The sequence below is a fragment of the Hyperoodon ampullatus genome, assembly GCF_949752795.1.
Source record: "Hyperoodon ampullatus genome assembly, chromosome: 19".
NCBI lineage: Eukaryota > Metazoa > Chordata > Mammalia > Artiodactyla > Ziphiidae > Hyperoodon > Hyperoodon ampullatus.
Genome location: NC_136932.1, coordinates 45709174 through 45724474, shown reverse-complemented (window position 1 = coordinate 45724474; position 15301 = coordinate 45709174).

Genomic DNA, 15301 nt, shown 5'->3' with positions numbered 1-15301 from the left:
CCAGGTGCTGTGCCAGTGTTTAAACCTATAAGCCTTCAGGCACTTCTCAGTTCACTCTGAGGGGTGACCTTAAATTCTAAGGATTTTATCCAAGGTCATACTGCTAGTCAGTGTCAGGCTATCTGGCCCAGAAGTTCACGTTCATTACCACAGTGCTATTCTCCCTCTCAACTAGTCTCTGATACTTTGCCAAACCTGTCTCCTGTTCTGGAGGAGCAGAGAGAAGTGGTTAAGAGCACCGACTCTGGAAAACAAAAAAAAAAAAAAAAAAAAGAAAGCACAGACTCTGGAGATTGGAATCCTTTTTCCTCCTCTTCACCTCTCACTGTGCCTCAGTTTCTTCATGTGTAAAATGGAGATGTTAACAACAGTACCACCCTCATAGGATTGTGGTGAGGATTAAAGAAGTAAATATTCCCAGGTTCTCAGAGCCTGGAGTGTAGGAAGCACTAACTAGGTGTATTTGCCCTTATTCCCAGCTTATTTTACTCCACAGTCAAATTGCAACTCTCCCAACTGATCTGGAACTTATTCCATCTTCCCTCTTGGGACTGCCTGTCTCTGTCCCAATTTACCTTATTTCCCAGCCCCCTTCCTGTGCCCAGCCTGGCTTGGGGCCCCACTGTCACACTCCCCAGGTTCTTGGAGGGCTCCCTGTGATTCCAGAGTTCTGTAGACACGAATTAGATTTCAGCAGGTCTTTTGCCAGATTTCTAACAGGTCCTCTCATACCCATGGACCTTGCTGATGTTCATGGCTCTTTCACCTCTGCTGTAGCTGGTACGGGAAATGCCCATCCCCTAGGTAACCAGCAGCACACTTTGGCAGGAGGTGGAGCACAGAGAGAGATGGCTTCCCTGGGAGGGAAACAGAGCAGGTAGTCTCCACCGGGGAAGGAACAAGGCACGGAGGATGGAGAGGGATTTTCCTAATAACTAACAATGTGTCTTCCATTCTGAACCATTCATTCCTGTACTTGCACAGGCACCCCCCTCCCTGTGCGGAAGCTATTCATTGTGTCCACCCTCAACCCCTCCCGTTGTAGAAGTGTGGAACAGGAGGAAGAAGTCCGCCAGAGCCAGTACCGAAACTAGATTTTGGAGAGGACATCCTTACAGCCTTACAGGGGGTGAGAGGGTGATTCTGGTAAAGCGGAGCCTCTCCCATCAGGGCCAGGCAGGCCCAGTGGTCCCTAGCAGCCTGGCCTGTGTGCCTGCCCAGTGTGCCTGCCCAGTGTCCCAGAACCCTTCTGTTCAGGCCTGGCATCCCACGGAGGTGGCATTCTGCTCAGCAGCTCAGAGCACAGACGGAAGGGCGGGCATTGCTGAGAATTGATTTGCGGGAGCAGCGGGGGCTTTTTCTTCCTCCCTGCTTCCCTGGTCTGTGATCTCCTGTCCTTCCTCACAGTCCCATTTCCTCCCTCCTTCTTCCCTTGATGCCTCCCTCTTTCTTTCCCTTCAGCAGGATCACAGCAGCTCCCTGGAAGGCAGGTGTGTGTGTGGGGGAGCGGGGTTGGGGGGGATTTTTTGTCCTCTTGCTACTTCTGACTGGGCGGGGCCTCGCTGCCCAAGGTACCATCATCTGACCCAAGTTCTGAGAGGCAGGGTCTGGCCACAGTGAAAGGACACACACACACACACACACACACACACACCACACACACAGACACACACACACACACACACACACACACCTGAAAAGCAAGAGCTGAAACAGAGGGAGGAAAACCAAGAGAGAAAGGGAGAGGCAAAGAGAGAAAGACAGAGACAAGATTCAGAGCTTAGAAACAGTGAAAGGCAGAGATGGGGAGAGTCAGAGACAACGAAAAAGGAGAATTCAGCAAATTAAAAATTTTACAACCATCCTGCAAGTCTGCAAAAATGATCTTCCCTGCGGTCTTTCATTTATCTCATTATCTGACTCCTAATGTGCTTTTTCCCCCTTTTCTTTTCTCGCCACACTTGGCGCAGAATCTTACCAGCTTTTTTTTTTTCCTCTGGCAGGGCCTTCATATAGTCTTTTTCATTACATTTCCTAATAAAAGCAACCACGAGGACGGCACGGCTGGAGGATTAAAAAGCCACCTCAGCAGCCTCCTGGCCAGCAGAGCCAGGACTTGCTGTAGCCATGTTCACACTGCCAGGGGAGCAGACCAACCCCAGCAGGCCAGGTCAGGGAGGCCCAGGCTGTGGAATGTTCCAGGACTGGGAGAGGTGTTACAGCAACCGTGGGAGGTGGATGATGTTATGGGACATGAGAGAACACCTGGAGGAGGTGGCCCCTTCCCAGAGCTGTCCCAGAGGCAGAAGCCTGAGCCCAGCACCAGCCTGACCCCAGCGCTCCAGTTTTGCTCCAGAGCAAAGAATATTTGGGGCCTTTCTCTTTGGACCTTGGCTCACCCTGTAGCAAATTCTTCTGAATACTATTGATGTCAAGTCTTCATCTTTTGAGAGTAGATTTGATTTTGTTATCCACACTTCTTTGTGTGTTAAAATTCACATAACATAAAATTTACCATTTTATTTATTTTATTTTTTGGCCACATCATGCAGCTTGTGGGATCTTAGTTCCCGGACCAGGGATCAAACCTGGGCCTGTGGCAGTGAAAGCGCCAAGTCCTAACCACTGGACCGCCAGGGAATTCCCTATTTTTATTTTTCTCTCTTTTTTTTTTTTTTTTTTTTTTTTTTGAGGTACACGGGCCTCTCACTGTTGTGGCCTCTCCCGTTGCGGAGCACAGGCTCCAGACGTGCAGGCTCAGTGGCCATGGCTCACGGGCCTAGCCGCTCCGCGGCATGTGGGATCTTCCTGGACCGGGGCACGAACCCGTGTCCCCTGCATCGGCAGACAGACTCTCAACCACTGCGCCACCAGGGAAGCCCCCTATTTTTATTTTTAAATTTACCATTTTAACCATTTCAAGTATACAGTTCAGTGGCATTAAGTACATTTACATAGTTGTGCAACCATCACCACCGTCCAGAACATTTTCATAATCCCATGGGGAACTCTGTACACATTAAACAGTAAGTTCCATTCCCTCCTCCCTCAACTGCTGGCACCCACCATTCTACTTTCTGTCTCTATGAACTTGACTGCTCTGGGTACCTCATGTAAGTGGTATCATACAGTATTTGTCCTTTTGTGACTGGCTTATTTCACTTAGCTTAATGTCTTTAAGGTTCATCCATGTTGCAGCATGTGTTAGAATTTCATTCCTTTTTAAGGCTGAATACTGTTCCATTGCATGAATATACCACATTTTGTTTATTCCACGCTAAAAACAAACAAACAAACATTTCTATCCACATGAGGAAAGTGAAAAGAGGAAACCCACCCAGAGTCCCATCACATTAACATAACAATTCTTCTTCTTTTTGTCTGTTTCTCTCTTTTGCTAATAACAGAACAATCTTGTCCTCCAAGGACCATTCCAGACCACTCTGAGAAAGCAGCTTGGCAGAGGATTTGGTACTTGGAAAGGGGCAAAAGTTACCAGGAAACAGATCTGATAAATCAAGTTAAGGGAAAAGAAGGAACCCCCTATAAAGTAACATGACATTTTATTGCCCCAGGTTATAAACTGGCCCTGAAAGTATTTCACACATCGCCCTCCAAGATGATTTGGGCCGCACACAGAGTGCCACTGGATTAACAACGCAAGCTCTCAAGGGGGAGACTTTGAAGAGAACAATGGTCATTTGGAAATATTTGGTTTAGTACTTTAAAAAATACATGTACAAAAAAATCAAATTAAAAGCAACTTTGAAATGGCTTGTTGATTTGGGAACCACTGAGGCCATCCCTGGTTAGCAGCTTCATTTCTCAGGCGCTTGGTCAGGGCTGTTGGCATTGGTCCCAACCAGCATATCTCAAAGATCAGAGGGCATCACAGATTTAGGAGACCAGCAAGGGAAGGTATTATTGTATAGTGTCCATGTTAGTTCCAGCAGGGCATCTCCAATCTCAGCCACTGGTTGTGTTAATAATGTCAATGCCTTGTATCTGTGTGGTCCTTTGGGAACATTTACCTTTCATTTCTTTCCACTTTCCTCCAGGACCCCCTTGCTCTAAGTCTCTGCTAGCCTCTCTGTCCCTTTCCCAACCCCAGAAGATAGCAGATTCTGCTTAGGGAGAGTAGAAGCCCAGAGGTTACAAAGACAGCCTCACGGATATCTTTTCCTTCCCTCATCTTGCGTCAGAGCTCCTGAAATGAACCGCTATTTTCCTTCTCTCTACATAAATAGAACGTATTTGTTTTCCACGTGGCCTTAAAAACTGGATCTTTGGGCTTCTCTGGTGGCGCAGTGGTTGGGAGTCCGCCTGCCGAAGCAGGGGACGCGGGTTCGTGCCCCGGTCCGGGAAGATCCCACATGCCGCGGAGCGGCTGGGCCCGTGATACATGGCCGCTGAACCTGTGCGTCCGGAGCCTGTGCTCCGCAACAGGAGAGGCCACAACAGTGAGAGGCCCACGTACCGCAAAAAACAAAACAAAACAAAACAAAGCTGGATCTTTTCCTTACACACACAAACACACAGACACACACACACACCCTCTCTGCTCCACCAATATCAGCCTTTTCAAGACCACTCTTTATCTTTCTGAGAAGCTGCCTCCTCCCATCAGTGCTCCAGGGGGCTTTTATTTTTCTTTTATTCTCAGCTCTCTATCAATTAAGAGGAGGGGGAAGCACTTCATCTGAACCCTTGGTGAGCAACAGCAACAACCAGCAGCTCCCGAGGCAGTGGGAACTTCATTTCCAGTGTTGACGTTTATAAATGTGGCACAGAAAACCAGTAGGGACTAGAATAAATCAAACAGCTTCTCCATAGGTCCCCGGGGGCTGCTTTAGAATTTCTTCCCAGCCGCATAGCACAGGGAGATCAGCTCGGTGCTTTGTGACCGCCTGGAGGGGTGGGATAGGGAGGGTGGGAGGGAGACGCAAAAGGGAGGGGATATGGGAACATATGTATACATATAACTGATTAAATTTGTGATAAAGCAAAAAAAAAAAAATAAAATAAAAATAGAATTTCTTCCCATTGGGGGTCATGCTCCTTCTCTTTCTTTGCAGAGGATGGGGTGGGGAATGTTATGGTTTGCAACATTGAATGAACCACATTCTTGCCCATTCTCCATATAAGCGCTGAGCCCAGCACCCAGGATGCTCTGGAGCAAGACCATTGGGCCTGTCTCTGGATGTAGAGAAAGGCTTGGGGCTTGAAATCCTGGCTGGGGGTTGGAATGTTGGCTCTGTCACTTACCAGCTATCAGTTTCCTCATCTGCAAAACAGGGGTAAAAATGCCTGCCCTGCCCACCTCCCAGGGCTGTTGTGAAGATTCAGTGAGATGTCTATAAAGTGAGGGCCCTGATGCAACGTAGCGAAGGGTTATTAAGGAGCAATGATAAGAACCAGGGTTGTCCAGACCCCCCAGGGTGTCCAGAGAGCTTTCTGGATGGTTTCCAGGCAGACCTCTCTCAGCCTATTCCATGAACCTCGGCTTTCTCTTTTCCTTTAAGAATTCTGGGCAAGGGGCTGATAGTCTGTTCCAAACCCAGCTGGACTCTTCCCAATGTATTTTCTAAGCCTTTCCTTCTTCTGCCCCTCCAAATATCAAGAAAATAAAGGTGGACAAATATGATAGGTGGAGGGAGGGAGACAGAGGGAGAGAGACAGAGAGACTGAGAGATGAGGCTCCAAGGATGAGGCAGGGAGGCAGGAAGCAGGAACAGTTGCTTAATACTCTCCATGTCACTGGGAACTCATCATGGATCATTTCAAGGTTCTGTACGAGACCCTGCTCAGTGAGATGAGACCCAGAGTGGGTCCCCAAGTCCCACTCCCTTTATATTTCCTGCATTTCCAGGTGTTGCACACCATCTTTCACCTGCTTTCTGGCCCTTCTGTGGATTTTGATCCTACCAAAGCCAAACCCTGCCTGTGGTTGGGAGCTTAGGTGCAGGCAGGATGCTATGTCCATCTGTCCCTGAGCCCCCTCAGGACAGCAATTATCTGTACAGTGTTTTCTTCTAAGCCTTTTCCTATATAACAAGATTCCACTCAGCTTCATTCCCCAGAGGCAACTAGTGTTGCAAGTTTCTTGCTATCCTTATAGAGAGAAAACTGATTTTCTTTAAATATTTGTTCAGCACTTTATGTAAAGGGATTAGGTGCTGCAAAGAGGAAGGTTGAACAGAGGACTGTGTTTCTTCATTGTTCTGAACAAGGCAGCTCTGGTGGGCAGTTACATGCCCCATTATTTAAAACAAAAACTGTGAAGTGAGTAGGACCCACTCTCAGGTGAAGGCAGTTAACCTGGGTGATGGGGTGGGGTCTACACTTGCATCTTATCAAAATAGTTTTCCTTGTATACAAATAGAGTGATTTTCTAAAAGGCATCTGGTCAGCAAAATTCCCTTCTTATTCCAATCATGATAATGCTTTAGTGTCCCATGTATACTGGCCCTTCAGCCAAGGCTGGCTGGTCCACCCCTAAATCTGACTCTCATGGTGGCTATCATGAGATTCCCACTCTGTTGTCCTCTGAGGAAGGTGGTCATTTTTGTTGACAATTGCCTTTTTTTTTTTTTTCACTCGTTATCTGAGGAGGAAGGGGACAGGGGAGTGTCAATGGAGGACATGCTGAAGGGATGATGTATTTTGGGTACTAGTAATCTGACTGCAGCTGAGGTTGGAAGCCTGGTTATGGCAGGCTGAGTTATTTGGAACAACTATACCAGTAAAAGCAACTAAAAGTGCTAGATAAAATATCAAAAACACCTTAAAAGCCCCAAAGAGTTGATAAAATAGTAAGGAATTAATGGGCCAATATGGAAGAGAAAACCAGAGCATAGAAACCACTTTTCCCGGAAAGAGCCCAGCTGTCCTAGCAAATCTGAACATTCATTTTAATCACCTGGAAGAGGGAGGGGGTTAGAATTCCAAGCTCAGTGCCTTCACATGGTGGAGAGTAATAGAAGATGCTTTTTTCAATACACGGAGACCCCAAATGGCTACATTATCAGGGTAAGGGTGGACTGAAGTACTCCAGCCCAGGTTCACACTGCCTGGGTGATCCAGGGAACCTAAGATCCACAACTTGTTTAGATAGCTCAGGACTGGTGGTGCCCCTGATGCCTGGCAAAAGTAAGCACACTCTTCTCTAGAGAAAGGCTCCTTCATACTCAAATTATTCCTATTTATTTGGAACAATATATAATAAATAATAATTTGTTCAAGTGCAGTCACCAGAACTTGGTTGAAGAGAGTGGAGCCTACAAGAAAATAAGGCTCCATGAGTGAGAATCATAGAAACAAGAGACAAATGAGAAACAGCTGAGGGGGACTTCCCTGGTGGTCCAGTGGCTAAGGCTCTGCAGGGGGCCCGGGTTCCATCCCTGGTCAGGGAACTGGATCCCACATGCTGCAACTAAGAGTTTGCATGCCACAGTGAAGATCCCACGTGCCACAACTAAGACCCAGTGGAGTCAAATAAATAAATGTTAAAAAAAAAAAACCCAAACAGCAGAGACTTCACAATTAGAATGATCAGATGTAGACTAGAGCGAATTCCCTGGCAGTCTAGTGGTTAGGAGCCGAGGTTTCACTGCGGGGGGACTGGGTTCAGTCCCTGGTCAGGGAACTAAGATCCTGCAAGACACGCAGCATGGCCAAACAACAACAACAACAACAAAAAATGTAGACTATAAATAATGCTTCCTGTGGTCAAAGAAATAAAAGACAAGCCTGAAAATATTTACAGGGAATAAGAAATTGTGTAAGGTGACAAAACGAATTTTAAAAAAATAGAAATTCTAAAAAAGAAAAAACCCATAGGAACTGCAATTGAAACGCAACCCATTAATTTATTTTTTTAATTTTTAAAAGAAAATATTTATTTATTTATTTGGCTGTGCTGGGTCTTAGCTGCGGGATCTTCAGCTGCAGCATGTGAACTCTTAGTTGCAGCAAGGGGGATCAAGTTTGCTAGCCAGGGATCGAACCTGGGCCCCCTGCATTGGGAGTGTGGAGTCTTAACAACTGGACCACCAGGGAAGTCCCACAACTCAATAATTTAAAAGCATCTTAAATGCAGTGGAACAGAGAAGTAGCAAAGTAAAAGGTAATAGTGAGAAGTTGCCCAGAATGCAGCACAGAGAGAAAAAAAGGGAGGAGGGAATAGGGAAGATAAGAGACACAGTGGGTAGAGGGCTGATACGTGTTTAATTACCATCCCAGAAAGAGAGGAAAGAACCAATAGGGCAGAGGCAAATATTTGAGAAGAGATCATGGCTGAGCAGTTTCCAGAACTGATAAAAGACACTAGTCCACAGATTTAAGAGGCCAGTAAATCCCAAGCATGAAAGTCCTGTTTAAATCAGCAGCCAGATGAGAAAGGAGGGAGTGGTACAGCTGAGTTTCCTTCCCAGCCCAAGCAGGCTAAACCTCCATAAAGCCTCCCACCAAGAAGCAGAGCCCTGTGGCTTTGATACCTAAGATTCCCTGGCTCCTTTAGGCCTTTCTCCCTCTTCCACTGCCTCCAACCAGGCCCTGGTATCATACCATCCATCCACAAAGGCCTTCCCTCAAACCTCTCCTTCTCTTTTTTTTTTTTTTTTTTTTGCAGTACGCGGGCCTCTCACCGCCGCGGCCTCTCCCGTTGCAGAGCACAGGCTCCGGACGGGCAGGCCCATCGGCCATGGCTCACGGGCCCAGCCGCTCCGCGGCACGCGGGATCCTCCCAGACCGGGGCACGAACCCGTATCCCCTGCGTCGGCAGGCGGACTCTCAACCACTGCGCCACCAGGGAAGCCCTCTCCTTCTCTCTTGATCTCAAGGGAAGAAAGGGGGCCCAAGGCAGAAACAAATAAGAACAGAAGAATAAGAACCAGTGAGAAAGCAGAGTACGAGATGAATGTTGCAGGCATTAATGCTCAGGAGATGGGCTAGACTGGCTTGGAGGGCAGCCTGGAGGTCACAGGCAGAAAATGGGAATTGGAGACGACTTAGAAGTTGCTGTCTAGAATTCTGCTTCCCTTCCCTTCCCTCCTTTCCCTCAGGCTTCCCTCTGATTCTCTGCCGCTATGACCCTGCGTCTGGCAGTATATTGTGGGGAGGACCTGAACTCCCATATCCATCTGCCTTCCCTAACAAACAGCAACATGTGCAGAGGTGGGAGCGGGGAAGACAATATCTTCCTGAAAACTGGAGAATACCAGAGAGCTGAACCCCTGGAGTTAATCTTTCTGCACACTACCGAATTTTAGTTGCTATTTGTCACCTGTCAAGGCAGCCCAATTCATGCAAAAGCTACTTTTCTTTTCCTGCCCCCAATTCTCACTCCTCCCTGCAACTCCCCACCCCAGAGTTTCCTGATATCCAGGCTATGAAGCATAAGAAAGATGTGGAAGAGAGAGGAAGGGGAGATTCCTGACAGAGGATTCATATGCAGTCTCCATTCCAGACACACCCTCACCTCCTAGGAGCAGAACTGGGACACCAATTCTCAACATTCTTTGATTTGCCATTTCCCTCAATGCCTGCTGAGCTTTAATGGGACTTTCTCCAAAAGCCCAGTGGTGGAGGGGACTTCCCTGGTGGTTCAGTGGCTAAGACTCCACGATCCCAATGCAGGGGGCCCGGGTTTGATCCCTGGTCAGGGAACTAGGTCCTGCATGGCGCAACAAAGACCCGATGCAGCCAAATAAATAAATATTTTATAAAAAACAAACAAAAGCCTAGTGGTGGAAATATACCCACTCAGATACACATACATGTAAATACAGCTACTTAATGAACACCTGGGTATATCTTAGAGCACCACAGTCAGATGAGTGTGCAAATATGCACACATATTTGTATAGAGCTGGGGTAGAAAGCCCTCAAGACAAGATTAAGAAGATTCCATTGTTCATCTTCAGGGATATTTTCCCTTAAGACAATGAAAACCTCTTCTCCCTCATTTTTATTGAATTTCCTCTCATCCCAGGGAGGTCTGAGAGCATCCTTTCATAGGTAGATCCCAGTGCTCAGGCTAAATGATGATTTAATATTTTCTCAGAGGTTTCAGCCCAATTTCCAGGACTTTTCTTATTTCCTCCCTCCCCTGGAGACTGCTTAGTAGTCGAACTCTTGTATCTTGAGGGGGCAGAGTTGACCCTAATATTTGCCATTTAACAAACACAAAACAAAGGCACGGCAGGAAGCAGAAGTCAGGGTCTCTGGGGATTCCACCCCCTACCTCCTGGCTTGAAGGAGGGTACTGTCCTCAGCAACTCACAGAAGACCCTGCCAGCCTTTGATAGACTTGCTGGGCGAGTCCAGAACAGACCTCTCACCTCCCTGAACACCTAATACCAGCAGGCTAGAGAGCCACATGTCTAAGGTGTCCGTGACAGCCAGAGAAACCCATTGTCTCTTCAGCAAACACGTGTGGGTGATTGTCTGTCCCATATGCCTCCTCCACACCAGGGAATACGATGCAGCCATCAGGAAGAATGTGCCAGCCCCGGATGACTCAGGTGGAAGCCAAGATATAGGAAATGGAAATAGCAAGGTGCTGTATAGTATGTTACTTCTGAGATTAAAAAAAAAAAGGAGTATACCATATAAGTATGTTTGTATACCCATAGAACATCTCTGGAAGCACAAAAGAAAACAGTGACAGTATTGCATGGGGTGAGGAGAAGGAAATGGCTGAGGATAGGGTGGGAAGGGGAATTCCTTTTTGTAGTGTTTTCTTTTGAACCTTTTCATTGCTGTTCCTTATGTCTGTATTACCTATAAAAATGACAATCAAAAGAAGGCCCTTCTCCTTAAGGAGCTTAGGGTGAAGGCAGACATGCAGACACGTATCAATACAGTATTCTCTGCTCGTTGTTCTCATGGAGATGAAGACAGGGTAGGAAGGGGCTATAGGAGAGAGGTCATCCAAGTCAGCCTGCGGGTGTGTGAGGGATTTGAGATCATCACAGGGAACGCTGGAACCTCTCTCAGCTCAGCCTTGCCAGGGCCTAAAGTGCACAGTGAGAAGGGACCCGCGGTAGAACCGCAGGAGCAGACAGAGGCCAGAACGCTTACTGCCTTGTGTGCCGAGCTAAGAAGTTGCGATTTTATCCTAATGGGAAATAGGCAACTATTAAAGAATTTTCAGCAGGGGAGTGACCTGTTCAGATTTGCTGTTTAGAGAGAGGATTCTGGCAGTAACACGGAAGGATAGATTAAGAGGGGCAAGGACGGGGTGGAGAGACTGCTTATGAGGTTAATGCAAGAATCTAGGTGAAGGAAGGCAGATGGACAACCTGGGGCAAAGGGAGTGGGGATGGAGGAGAGGGATGAAAGCTGAGACATGCAATAGGTCCGAAATGTGTACGGAGACCACGTACAGATCCAGCTTTGCTCCTCTTGGTTTTCTCATGCTGGCATCCTCTGCACATTCTGCCCCAAACACCCTCAGCAGCTGGCAGGATGGGTCTGGAGGGGCCACTTCCTGGTCGGCCTGCCTGTCTCCTTGCCCCAGGCTCCAGCTCCTTGGCAAAGAGGTGCAGAGGAAAGAGAACAGAAGCCTCTCCCTAGTCATTCAACTCCCAGGTCTCTCTTATTTATTCCGTGCTCTCCTCTCTCTCTCTCTCTCTCTCTCTCTCTCTCTCACGATTCGGGTCCTCTCATTATTTCTGAGCTGTACAGCTTGCTGCTTCCCTGGCTCGGCTCTCCCACCCCTGTCTGCAAAGTGTCAATCAAACCATCAGATGAGCAGCTCAGCCTTACATCCTCCGCAGCTCTGCCCCAGGACACAGCGGCAATTGCTGACACATGGCAGCGGTGTAGGGCTGCTGGCTCTCCCTTTAATGGTCTTCCGATCCAGAATGGGTGTTAACAGGGAATTTGAGGGGATCGTTTCTCTCTACCTGCCCCTATCAGGATGGCCACAAGGATGGGCAACGCTGAGAGAGAGGGGCAGCCTTCAGAAGCCAGTTTGCTTTTCACTTGAAGGTTGGACTATGGCCAGTGTCTGCTTTCAGAGGAGTCGTTTGAAATTCTTAACAAGAAGCAGAATGCTTGAGTCCAGGAATCCAGGGCAGGCTTGTGAAGTAGGGATGGGGAAATGGAATTGTTATTTTATTTCTGAAGTTATATTAAATTAAACAAAGGAGATGTGGGATACAGAACTGCTTTGTAGCTTCCCTGGAGGACGAACAATAAGAAATGTCGGGGGATGGGGTGGGGTGGGGTGGGGGGACAGCCGGGGAAAACTGAGATTAGAACAAAAAGAGAACTTCCCCAGGCCCCGGAACCGGTGACCGGGAAGATATGAAGCATCTGCTTCCTCAGGGGATTTCTCCTTATCCTTTTACAAATTATGAATGGAAGTGCAATTTTTATAGAATACGGGAATTAATGAGCATTAAGCTCAATCACCTTGCCAAATTCTCTTTTGATCTTTGATACACACACACGTAACTCGTGGTTGTGATCCGTGTGTGTCTATTTGTGTTCTGCTTCTCTTCCTCAGTATGATTTCATATACACAGGTCTGCGGAGTCCTCTGTCCTCACACCTGTCATTTTGAATCCTACCTAGTATTCATTCCATTGTGTCGACGGGCCAGAGTTTGTTCAGCTCTCCCCTGTGGCTGGGTTGTTTCCCATTTTTTTATATTATAAAAGTGCAACTAGGAATGTCTTCATACAAATGCCTTTTTCTTCACTTGGATATTTCCTTGGGATATAGTTCCCCAAGTCGAATTTCTAGGTCAGAAGGTTTGAACCATTTTACCGCCCCGGAGCTCTCCAGAAAGCCCAGACAATCTGAGTTGCCACCTTACTCTCTCTCCGTCCCCACTGTACTGACAGATTTTATCATTTTTATTTATTTTTGCTCATTTCATAGGCACGTAACTGTACCTTGAAGTTATTTAATTCCCATTTCTTTCGTTGCTAGTGAGACTGGGTACATTTCCACGTGAGGATTTATTGCCTGCTTCTCCTTTGTGTAAACTGTTCATCTCCTCTGACATCTTATCAAGAGAAATCCGAAGGCTGACCTTATATATTTATATCAAGCCGTTACATACTTAAATAGTCCATTTTTCTCAGTTATGTCTGCCACTTTTTACCGTAAGGAAGCTGTCCCATCGTGAGGTGGATGCTATCTTGTCCCATGTGGGTCAGGGATTGGGGAGAGTTGAGGTGACTTCTGGATCCTAGAGAAATTTTTTTCAGAAGAAAAAGAAATGCCAATCGTATTGTACCCCCTCTCTGGGCCCCTATCTTCCTAGAAAAGGAAGCCTGGGCTGAAAGAACAGCTAGTTGCCAAGGCCATTCTGGAGGATTCTTTGCTAGGGCTAAGCATCTTCCTATGGTCACATGGATGTCCTGATCTATTATTTTCTCCCACTCACAGTATGGCCATGAGAGAAACAGCAAAATACTCAAATCAGAATCATCATTACAAGTCTGACTACTCCTTGGTATAGCACGGTGGTTAAGGGAACAGGTTTTGGAATAGGCAAACCGAGGTTCACACCTCAGTGCCTATGTTTACCAGGTGCGTGGCTTTCGGCAAGTTATAACCTCCGTAAGCCTTCATGTCTTTGGCTGTAAAGTGGTGTTTCAGTCATGGCTGCATAAAAAACTACTTCAAATCTTAGCGGCTAAAAACAACAACTGTTTTATTCTATCTCATGATTTTGTAGGTCAGGAGTTCAGATGGGTCTTGGCTGGATGAGTCTCCTGCTCCACGTGGCATCAATTGGGTCACTCAGTGGTATTTAGCTGGTGGCTGGGCTGGGCTGGAGGGTCCAAGATTGCTTCACTCTTATGTCTGGCTCTCCATGTAGTCTCAGGGCCTCCCCACGTGGTCTCTCCAACAGGTGGTTGGACTAACATGGAGGCTCAGGGGTCCAAGGGTGGGTGTTCCAAGACAAGAAGAGGAAGCTGCTTTTAAGGCTTGGGCCAGAAAGTGTCCCAGTGTCACTTCCACCATATTCTATAGGTCAAGCAGTCACAGAGCCTGTGATGGGAAGAGTGACGAAGAATTGGGAGCCATCTTTAATGTGCCAAAAGTGGGGATAAAAATATTTACACCTAGAACTGTGAGGATGAAACTAGATAATGCATGCAGAGGTTGATTTATCGGGAAGCTAATGAAACTTCAACCACAGGGCTCCTTAATTGCACAATCTCTTCCAAATCCTAGCACCTAATTTTGTGTTCACAATTTTTCTTTTCCTTTTTTTCTTTCTTTCTTTCTTTCTTTCTTTCTTTCTTTCTTTCGTTCCACGAGGTCTTAGTTGCGGCCGAAGGCTCCTCACTTGCAGCTCCAGGGCTCTTTAGTTGCAGTTCACCGGCTCCTTAGTTGCAGCACATGGACTCCTTAGTTGCAGCTTGTGAGATCTAGTTCCCTGACCAGGGATCGAACCTGGGCCCCCTGCATTGGGAGCACAAAGTCTTATCCACTGCACCACCAGGGAAGTCCCTCTTTTCCCTTCCTTACAGAGGCCCCCCCACAAATTGTATAGGAATTAGGCCTGGGCTTCCCTGGTGGCACAGAGGTTAAGAATCCGCCTGCCAATGCAGGAGACACGGGTTTGAGCCCTGGTCCGGGAAGATCCCACATGCCGCAGAGCAACTAAGCGCCTGCGCCACAACTACTGAGCCTGTGCTCTAGAGCCTGCGAGCCACACCTACTGAGCCCGTATGCCACAACTACTGAAGCCCGCACGCCAAGAGCCCATGCTCTGCAACAAGAGAAGCCACGGCAATGAGAAGCCAGTGCACTGCAACGAAGAGTAGCCCCCGCTTGCCGCAACTAGAGAAGGTCCGCGCGCAGCAACAAAGACCTGACGCAGCCAAAAATAAATAAAAGTAAAAATAAATTAATTTAAAAAAAAATTAGGCCTTACAAATCCCAGCTCTGTCCCACATGCATGCAAGAGTACTCATTTAGCACGCTGCCCTGCACAGAGGGAGCCCTCGCTCCAGGGGCCCGCACACCCTAGGCAGATGCCTGGGCCCCTTCTGTGCCTCAGGAGAAGGCTCCTCCTCTCACTCTGTCCTTTCTATTTGTTCAGGATCATTTCTCCTTCTCCATTATTATTATTATTATTATTTTTTTTTTTTGCGGTACGCGGGCCTCTCACTGTTGTGGCCTCTCCCGTTGCGGAGCACAGGCTCCGGACGCGCAGGCTCAGCGGCCACGGCTCACGGGCCCAGCCGCTCCGCGGCATGTGGGATCTTCCCGGACCGGGGCACGAACCCGTGTCCTCTGCATCGGCAGGCGGACTCTCAACCACTGCGCC